This window comes from Nerophis lumbriciformis, linkage group LG11 (assembly GCF_033978685.3).
Source record: "Nerophis lumbriciformis linkage group LG11, RoL_Nlum_v2.1, whole genome shotgun sequence".
NCBI lineage: Eukaryota > Metazoa > Chordata > Actinopteri > Syngnathiformes > Syngnathidae > Nerophis > Nerophis lumbriciformis.
The window spans coordinates 40,848,328-40,859,257 of record NC_084558.2 but is presented as its reverse complement, the minus strand read 5'-3'; the positions used below and the strand labels follow the sequence as shown (position 1 = coordinate 40,859,257).

Sequence of the window (10,930 nt, the reverse complement as noted above, 5' to 3'; positions counted from 1 at the left end):
CAGTCCAAACTACCCGGTCTGCGTCCAGAACCAAGACGTTAAGAGAATTAAGAGCACATGAAGTGTCGCGTCGTCTTTTCAACTACATAATTATACAGTATTACACTCTGACATCCTTTTGACACTCTACTCGTGAATACCTTGTCAATTTCCCATAGCTGGTGATGAATTGCCTGAAATGTGTCTCGCAAGCCGGCAAATTAATCAATGGCTTGAGGGCTTGAAGAAGAACTCTTGGCATTGAGGCACTGTTGGCTGTTAGCAACGGTCTACCTCGATGTTCTTTTCTTTGAAATACGAGCGCATTAGCGAGCCTGCCTTCTGCCTAATGCCGCAGTAATATTGCATAGTGTTTTGTCACTCAAGGCCATTTGCTATGGTCTCATTAAGGCAATGAATATATAAAGAAAGAACCAAGGGGTTGTGATTTCCTCTATTTGCAAGTCGCCTCTTAAAGCATAAGAAATGAGTCAACCAGGAGTTGGACTAATCTGATTTACATGCAACGATTAATCGTTTACAAAAATGTTTCAATTAATCGTTTATTGAGTTTAGTTAATAAAAATGTATCAGATGTGTGGGTACCATGATCTTTGTGGCAGAGGTTTTGAAGATGTGCATCCATCACTCCTCGTCATTCGGAGTGCACAAAAATATCGATTCACATCCAAATCGTGATTATTATACGTCCTAATTCGAAATCGATTTATAATTTTCAAAGTCTGTAGTCTCAGTTACGTAGCTCAATGTCAATGGAAGACAGTGTTAAGGACTATATTCCCTAAAATATGCATCGGGGCTATAAAGTGTGTTTTATCCAATGACACGATTAATCGAACAAACTAATCGATAGATTCATATAAATGTATCAGATGTGTGGGTGTTGATGTGCAATCATTATAAAAAAAAGAAAGTTACTGTAGGCAGAAAAATTGTTTTGCTTATTTTAACTATGTTCCCTAAAATATGCACCGAGGCTATAAAGTGTGTTTAATCCAATGACATGACTAATCGAACAAATTAATTGATGGATTATTCGAGCACTAAAATAATCTATAGCTGCAGCCCTAGTCATTAAGGGGTGCACAGAAATAATCGATTCCCGTCCAAATCGCGATTCTTATTCATCCTGATTCTAAATAGTTAACATTTTCAAAGTCTGTAGTCTCAGTTACATAGTTCAATGTCAATGGAAGACAGTGTCAAGGACTGCAACCAATAATCGATTAAAAAAAAGTTTAGATTAATGGTTTCATGAGTGTAATTAATAAAAATTTATAAAATGTGTGTGTGCGATGATTTTTTTCAATGTTGGTTTTATTTTATTTTATTTTATTTATTTATTTATTTTTTATTTGATTTTGATTTTTATTAAGGATCCCCATTAGATGGTTGCCACAACAACCCACTAGTCTTCCTGGGGTCCACAAACTCAATACAATTACAAGTAAAAGCATATAATTATAACTACACAATACAGAAAAAAAATAAAAGCATCAATAAGAAAACAAGCAAACAATTTACAGTCACAGAATAATAATTACCATATAAATATAACTACACAATATAAAACCAAACAAAATCATCAACAAGCAAACTAATTTAAAGACTCAGACATTGATAAAGTTACTGCAAGCAGAAAAAATGTTTTTGCTTATTTCAACTATATTCCCTAAAATATGCATCGAGGCTATAAAGTGTGTTTTATCCAAAGACCCGATTAATTGAACGAACTAATCGATAGATTATTCGAGCACTTAAATAATCTATAGCTGCAGCCCTCGTCATTAAGGGGTGCACAGAAATAATCGATTCACATCAATTCTTATTTTCAATCCGATTCTAAATAGTTGTAATTTTCAGTCTGTAGTCTCAGTTACATAGTTCAATGTCAATGGAAGACAGTGTCAAGGACTACAACCAATAATCGATTATGCATCCAATAATCGATTACAAACTTTTTTTGATTAATCGTTTAATGAGTGTAATTAATAAAAATGTATCAAATGTGTTGGAGACATTATCTTTGTGGCAGACTTTTTTTTTCAATGTTGATGATGTGTAAAAAAAAAAAAAAGAAATAAAGAAAACATTTTTGCTTATTTCAACTATATTCCTTAAAATATGCATCGAGACTATGAAATGTGTTTTATCCAATGACACGATTAATCGAAGAAACTAATCAATAGATTATTCGAGCACTAAAATAATCGATAGAAAAAAACCGACAAAAAAATCGATTCATATCCAAATCGCGATTCTTGTTCATCCCGATTCTAAATCGATTCATAGTTTAAACAAAATTTTAAATACATTTTTTAAATAGATTTCTAGGCGATCTCCATGCAACCAGAATGAGTTTTCTAACATGTAACCTGTTTGAAACAAGTTTGGTTTTGTTACAATTCTACAATAATGATAAATGATAAATGGGTTGTACTTGTATAGCGCTTTTCTACCTTCAAGGAACTCAAAGCGCTTTGACACTACTTCCACATTTACCCATTCACACACACATTCACACACTGATGGAGGGAGCTGCCATGCAAGGCGCTAACCAGCACCCATCAGGAGCAAGGGTGAAGTGTCTTGCTCAGGACACAACGGACATGACGAGGTTGGTACTAGGTGGGGATTGAACCAGGGACCCTCGGGTTGCGCACGGTCACTCTCCCACTGCGCCACAATACAAACAACACATTGTGATAATCGGTTTGAATTGAGAATTGTGTTGAATCGAGAATGGATTCTGTATCGAATCGTCACTCCGGAAATCAGAACGGGATCGAATTTTTACCTTATTTTTCGGAGTATAACTCGCACCGGAGTATAAGTCGCACCTGCCGAAAATGCATAATAAAGAAGGAAAAAAACATATAAAAGTCGCACTATGAAAAAAACTGCAACTTATAGTCCGAAAAATACGGTAGTTGCCCAAAGATTCACACCCCTACTAGTCATAGCTTATGAACCTACTCCAAAAACACTAATCAGGGATCTTCTCTGTGACAGAAGTGCTCTGACATTTGTAAGGAACTACTGCTAAATGCCAGTCAAAGATCCTCCGCTTTTTTTAGGAATACATTACAAAAACACTCAAGTTTTCAATTGAACTGTCCGATTTGCCCCAGATTTGTGACGACGCCATCTGTTGTGTACTTCAGTTTTACGGTGAAAGGCTTGGCTGACCTGTCTTTGTTTACAGAGTAGACATGGGACTATTGGGATGCAGTTTCACTTCCTGTCCCTAATTTACGGATTAGCATCTTACCGAATGTTCCGTACCGAAAACCAGATTGCGAATACCTTTACGCGACCACCGCCGGTTTAATATGTTTGATGTAAAGCATTTTTACTTCAAGGTTTTTGCTACTGTCCTGTAGTATTCTGGGTTTTTCCGCACCATTCCACTCCATTTTCTGGTTCTATGAGCGTGTTCTGGACCAAGTACAGGTCTGTGACTTTCGAGCCCGGGTGCGGTGATGGCGATCCGTCCAAAAGATGCCGATTGAGCCGTCCAGACAAAAACATGTGTTTTAAGAGCTGATGGTAGCGGAGTGTAAGTGAGTGCGAGTGACAGCAGAGTCTGAGCTTCCTCAGGGGAGGAGGGAGAAAGGCCGATCACGGAGGGAGGAAGGCAGGCAGCAGGGTGGCCATGAATCATTCATGCACCTGGGGAGTCTTTGCATAAGAGGAGCGAGCTGAGCCGGTAATGAAGTAAAGAGCGGATCACCTTTTAATGGCTCTGTTTGTCCTTCTTTATGTGCTTCACTTGAGCCTGGTTGGGTTTGGTTTTTATTAAATGACATTACAGCATTAGCATTAGCTCTCCGTTGTCTTGTAGGAACTATTGTTTACACTTGGAATAATAGCATAATTAGCACCACAGGCTGGTTAGAGCTCCGAGCTGGGCGACAGACCAAGACTTTGCCTTGGCCCTTCTAGAACCGATCACGGTGCCTCGCCAAATGTGGACACCCAGTTGGACCACTTGAACAGTACAAGGGTGTATAGCTTGTAATCAAAGATCCTATCGATGGCAGAATCACTCTGCTGTTTCTAAGGACCTGAGATCTAAGGTTTTTAGGGACCGAATGCAAAAGTAAAACATTACAGGAATGTTTACCTGTTTTCAAGGATAGACCGCAAAAGTGCTGCTTGAAATTCTTACAGGAGCAGCCTGCTGTTTTTAGGAACCAGGGACGCTTGCCGATTTTAAGGAACTACTGCAAAAATGCTAGTCACAGAACGTCTATATCAGTGGTTCTTAACCTTGTTGGAGGTAGTGAACCCCACCAGTTTCATATGCGCATTCACCGAACCCTTCTTTAGTGAAAAATTAAAAAAAAAAATTTTTCAAATTCAAAACAAAGCTATATGTTTTTGGTAACACTTTAGTATGGGGAACATATTCTAAGTAACAAAGATTTAATTTAGAGTTTTTTGGACACTAGGGGAACATATTCTAAGTAACAAAGACTTAATTTAGAGTTATTTGGTTAGGGTTAGGGTTAGAGGGTTAGGGCCAGGGTTAGAGGGTTAGGGTTATAATAAGGCCATGCCAAATAAGGCATTAATAAGTACTTAATAATGACTAGTTAAGAGCCAATATGTTACTAATTTGCATGTTAATAAGCAACTAATTAATGGTGATATATTCCCCATACTAAAGTGTTACCATGTTTTTCTACTGGTGCACAAAATGAACCGTGCATGAACATCACCTTGTTCAAAGAACAAAACCAACACAGTGCATAAACTCACAACAAATTACACACCTGCAAATCAGTCTGACTTCTGCTGTTGCCGTATCCGTGATACGCCGATAGGGAGAAGTTTTTATTTACACGATGAGTCGGGTGTGTTTTGACCTCCGCCGAACCCCTGAGCCCGACTCACCGAACCCCTAGGGTTCCATCGAACCCAGGTTAAGAACCACTGGTCTATATAAAAGGAGTACTTAGCTGTTTTTTAAGTACTTACTGCCAAAGCGCTAGTCTGTGTGCTAAAACTCTAGTCCAAAATACTCTACAGCTGTGTTTTTTTATACCTATTGTTAGGCTATGTGCGCCACCCAAAAATATAGCTGTGGTCCATATGGGCCACAGCAGAACTCGGTTGAAACACACCTTTTCACCACTTGTGACAGTAATGACAATAGCAAACCAGCTTTGTAGAAAACAAACAGAAGAAGTCTGGAGCTAAAGTCATAGAGAAGTTTCCTAAGCGCAAAAAATGATGACTGAAACAGTCAAGCTGTATTTTCATTTGCAGTTGAGTTTCATTGACAGCTTAGTTAAGAAACATATTCATTTTAGTTTATTTATTTTCGCACAACATAATCGTATTTAAATTTGTCCTTTCTTATGGAATAGATTTGGTTAGTACTTGTTTTTCTAATCGGCCTGACAGTAAGGTTTATGTGTTAAATACAAAATAACCTTTTATATCATTTGAAATGGTTGTAAACTCTGAGTACCGTAGGTTAGATATAAGATTAAGATGACTATCCATCCATCCATCCATTTTATACCGCGTGTCCCGTTCAGGGTCGCGGGTGTGCTGGTGCCTATCTCAGCTGCATTCGGGCGGAAGGCGGGGTACACCCTGGACTAATTCAGAGTTAATATTTCCACAACTTTTCCTCTCTGTTGTGGAAAAGTTCGGCCCCGAAGTCTGAAAGGTTAAGAACCCCTGCTCTTCAGGACATGGGCACTGTGCTAAAACCATACTTGCCAACCTTGAGACCTCCGATTTCGGGAGGTGGGGGGGTGGGTGGTGGGGGAGTGGTCGGGGTGGGGCGGGGCGTTGTTGGGGGCGTGGTTAAGAGGGGAGGAGTATATTGACAGCTAGAATTCACCAAGTCAAGTATTTCATACATATATATATATATATATATATATATATATATATATATATATATATATATATATATATATATATATATATACATCCTGAAAATATGCAAACAAAACTGTGTTTAGATAATTGATACTTCAAACTTGCATAAATATAACATGAATATAACATAACTTGGCTTTTGAGAGTTTCAAAATGTAATGAAAAAAATGCTAAAGTTGTTGACAAACAAGCAATTATTTTAATAATTAAATATGGTCATTTTAAATGAATTATTATGATCATTTAAAATTAATTATTTCAAATATGTTTATTTTAATGTACCGGTATAATTCTATGGCTGGATTTAATAAGGAGTCAGAAAAAATACAAATACAAATAAAATTAATTTGGATGTTTTTAGCAAAATATAGTAAAAATGTATTTAGTTTTTTTTTTTTAATTAATAAATATATTTATTTTTAGGTAAGATAAACATAATAATACAATTTATCTCTAGTCTGGATGATTTAGTTCTTGTCACCCTGTTGTCCTCCCGTCGTGAAAAAAGGCTGTCCTCACTCAGGTCCGCATGGAGCTGGAGGGGGCGTGGCCTCCAGCTCCGGCTGAAAAGCGGAAGATTTTCGGGAGAATATTTGTCCCGGGAGGTTTTCGGGTGAGGCGCTGAATTTCGGGAGTCTCCCGGAAAATTCGGGAGGGTTGGCAAGTATGGCTAAAATCCTAGTCAAAGATAATTTATATGACATGAAATTGTGGCTGCCTTTAAAGACTTACTGCAAAAACGCTAGTCAAAAATTGTATGTATGACAGGGGAGCTCTGCAGTTTTTAAAGATCTTCTGCAAAAACGTTAGACCAGGGGTGTCAAAGTCAAGGCCCGCGGGCCGGACCTGGCCCGTCTGAATGAATGATCTATGGCCCCCGGGATGATATTCGATTAGTATTAGAACCAGCCCGCAGGCCACAGCCCCCTGCTGCTGTTTTGCACGCACCAATACATCAGTGTTGGCGCTAGGAATTTTCAAAATGGGATCCCGGGGACCCCATCCAGTCATAAAAATGGGGTCCCACAGTAAATGTTTGGGGTCCCCCTTTTTTGTAAGCGTTCTGAAAAGAAATGATAAATGTTTGCATTACCCTGTTATATCTCACATTCTATATTGTGTTTTGGAAAAAAGTTGTCATAAACGTTACTTAATTCATAAAAAAAATAATACAAAAGAAAACTAATTTTTATGCATTTGTAAATGTATTCAGTTATTTATTCACTTTCTTCTGGGTATTTTTTTCTATATTTGTATTGTAATATTTTCCGAATGTGTTCTATTTTTGGCCAAATTAAGACAAAGAAAACAATCTGAAGTTGTCTTTATTTTTTTAGTTTTAACGCCATGATTTTAATAGTCCGGCCCGCGTGTGCACAGATTTTCCCTCCGTGCGGCCCCCGAGCTAAAATGTGGTCTTATTTATGTGCCTCCACTATAACTGTTGTAGTTTTTAGCGCTTCCATAGTGAGTCAACTGACAGATATAAGTTTGAACTATACACTACTTTGTATTAGAAATGGCAACAGCGGAGGATGCATGTGCATGTACGAGCCAGTCTGCCCCACAACAATAGGATAGAGAAAAATAAGGAACCTCTTGACTACAACGTCCGACTACAACAGGCGGACTCGCGCAAGGCTCTTTGGGTAAATGTCTGCCATATATGGAAATATATACGCTGATGTCACAATTGGGAAACATTTCACAAATTAGGCAAATTCCAAATGGTTAGAGGAAGTATGAAGATTGTTCTATAAATTACTCTGCCATGCCTCCACGGTTTGATTCAAATTTTCAGGACTTATGCAGATCCCAAATACACAAAAACATGTACCAATAGGCTAGAAAAGATGGTTTTGCATAATAAATGTCCTTTAAATATTTTTTTTTAATTTTAGGAAGCGGTGACAGAATGCTCGTTTTGTTCGAGCTAGTCTGCCCCACAACAATAGAATAGAGAAAAAGAACGAACCTCTTGACTACAACGTCTGACAACAGGCGGACTCGCGCAACGCTCTTCAGGTAAATTTCTACCATATATGGACACGATTTATTCAGTTTTAAACATTCATTCACTTTCTTCTTTCCTTCATGGATCTAAACTTTACAGCTGCCGGGTATTTTTTTCTATATTTTTATTGTAATATTTGCCGAATGTGTTTGTTCTATTTTTGGCCAAATTAAGACAAAGAAAACAATCTGAAGTTGTCTTTATTTTTTTTAGTTTTAACGCCATGATTTTAATAGTCCGGCCCACGTGTGCACAGATTTTCCCTCCATGTGAGCTAAAATGAGTTTGACACCCCTGCGCTAGACAAAGATCCTCCATGAGACAGAGAGCTTGGCAGTTTTTTAAAGACGCGCTGCAAAAAAAGCTCTGCTGTGTTCAAAGCTAGTCAGAAATCCTTTGTGCGACAGGAACACTCTGCAGTTTTTAAGGCCCCACTGTCAAAGATCCTCTCTGACAAGAGTGCGTCGCCGTTCTTAGGAATCCGCTTGGTCGAGCCCGGCCGTCTCGTCGTCTTTTGGCTCTCGAAAAAAAAGTCGCAACGTCTCTCAGAAAGCCGAGCTTCAATGGAAGCATGCTGCAGCAGTCCCGACACGTTTTTCCTTGCGTTGCATCAAGACACGGGCGTAAGAGAAGGCTGTGTGTCTTGTCTGTGCTGTCTTTGTCCACGGATGGCGGCGGTTGTGTGAGGCAGCCGGTCACATGCTCCCTCCGCCTTGAGGTAGCGGACGGGCAGCTGACTGCCTCGATTCACGGGCAACTCCACTTTTGTTTTGCAACAGGCTTGAGTCACAGCCGCTCGTACGTGTTACTGGAAATGTGACGTTTTTGTCGCGTTTAGACTTTTAGAGGTCTTTTTGCCGCGTGCGGTACCGATTACGGTGTGTGTGTGGTCAGTCGTGTTCCTCTCTTTGCTGAACATTGGCCTTCAAAGGTCATGCACCAGAGCTGGCGCCATCCTTGATAGCCATGCTAAATCTCTGGGGAAAAAAAAAGAAAATCGGACTCTACGCTGGAGAAGTTACAGGTTCAGCTTTTTTCCGGTTTTTGTACGACCTTATGTTTTTCCCCTAGTCTCCAGAGCACATGGTAACACAAAGGTCCCATTGAAACTAATAAAAAAGAGGCTTTGTTTTTTGTCCTAGCTTCACTTTGACCTTTTTTTTCCTATAAAAATGTGGAAGAAATGAATGCTAAGCTGTCTTCCAAACTTGATCTGGAATAGGGGTTTTACAAATCAAATTGAAGTGAAGTGAATTATATTTATATAGCGCTTTTCTCTAGTGACTTAAAGCGCTTTACATAGTGAAACCCAATATCTAAGTTACATTTAAACTAGAGATGTCCGATAATGGCTTTTTATCCGATATTCCGATACTGTCCAACTCTTAATTGCCGATTCCGATATCAACCGATACCTATATATACAGTTGTGGAATTAACACATTATTATGCCTAATTTTGTTGTGATGCCCCGCTGGATGCATTAAACAATGTAACAAGGTTTTCCAAAATAAATAAACTCTAGTTATGGAAAAAAATGCCAACATGGCACTGCCATATTTATTATTGAAGTCACAAAGTGCATTATTTTTTTTCAAAACAGCAGCTTGGAATTTGGGACAGGCTCTCCCTTAGAGAGCATGAGGTGGTTGAGGTGGGGGAGGGGGGCAAGGGATTGGGGGGTTGTATATTGTAGTGTCCCGGAAGAGTTCGTGCTGCAAGGGGTTCTGGGTATTTGTTCTGTTGTGTTTATGTTGTGTTACGGTGCGGATGTTCTCCCGAAATGTGTTTGCTATTCTTGTTTGGTGTGGGTTCACAGTGTGGCGTATATTTGTAACAGTGTTAAAGTTGTTTATACGTCCACCCTCAGTGTGACCTGTATGGCTGTTGACCAAGTATGCATGGCATTCACTTGTGTGTGTGAACAGCCGTAGATATTATGTGACTGGGCCGGTGGTGGGTCGCTGCCCATCAGTAAATAGTACCGTATTTTTCGGACTATAAGTCGCTCCGGTGTATAAGTCGCACCGGCCGAAAATGCATAATAAAGAAGGAAAAAAACATATATAAGTTGCACTGGAGTATAAGTCGCATTTTTTGGGGAAATTTATTTGATAAAACCCAACACCAAGAATAGACATTTAAAAGGCAATTTAAAATAAATTACAGCTACAAGCAGCGATGGACGGGACCGACTTTGAGGGTTCATAAAATCCAAACCGGAGCAGTAATTAAAACTTCTTTTAATCAGAAGGGTTCAATCTCTCTCCTGTGCTAATTTGAAGCCGACACGACAAACGCGCTCAGAGGAGATAATGTTTGAAAAAAGGTGACTGTTTTTACACAACTTTTGTTTTGAAGGGGGAATTGCAAACTTCCTGTTGATTTTTGTGTGGGGTTGTCAGTGTATGAAATCTAGGTCTAAGTGAGACCTACATATCTAGGTTTAAGTGAGACAGGTTTTTGTTTCATGTCTCTACGACATTCCTACTGGGAGTTACAGGCAATTTTGTCTGTGTTTTCTTCCTAGGGGGCGCTAGAGCGCAATTTTGAGTTTTGGGGTTTGGTTTTTTGATTAGATCGCAATTTTCGCCAGTCCTGATGTGTCTGTCCAATTTGGTGAGTTTTGAAGAATGTTAAGAGGGTCAAATTACAGCTCAAAGAGGCGGCGGTATAATAATAAAACGCTAGAAATTCAATAGGGTCCTCTGTCCCACAGGTACTCGGTCCCTAAAAACAATAGTGAACAACAGGCTAAATAAGTGTACGTTATATGACGCGTAAATAACCAACTGAGAACGTGCCTGGTATGTTAACGTAACATATTATGGTAAGAGTCATTCAAATAACTATAACATATAGAACATGCTATACGTTTACCAAACAATCTGTCACTCCTAATCGCTAAATCCCATGAAATCTTATACGTCTAGTCTCTTACGTGAATGAGCTAAATAATATTATTTGATATTTTACGGTAATGTGTTAATAATTTCACACATAAGTCGCTCCTGA

At 38.9% G+C, this 10,930-nt stretch overlaps 1 protein-coding gene across 2 annotated transcripts in view; it reads left to right on the top strand.

Moving 5' to 3' along the window:
* LOC133610381 (zinc finger MIZ domain-containing protein 1-like) overlaps positions 1-10,930 on the top strand; it is a 251,894-nt gene that overhangs the window by 90,007 nt on the left and 150,957 nt on the right. The window lies entirely within an intron of this gene.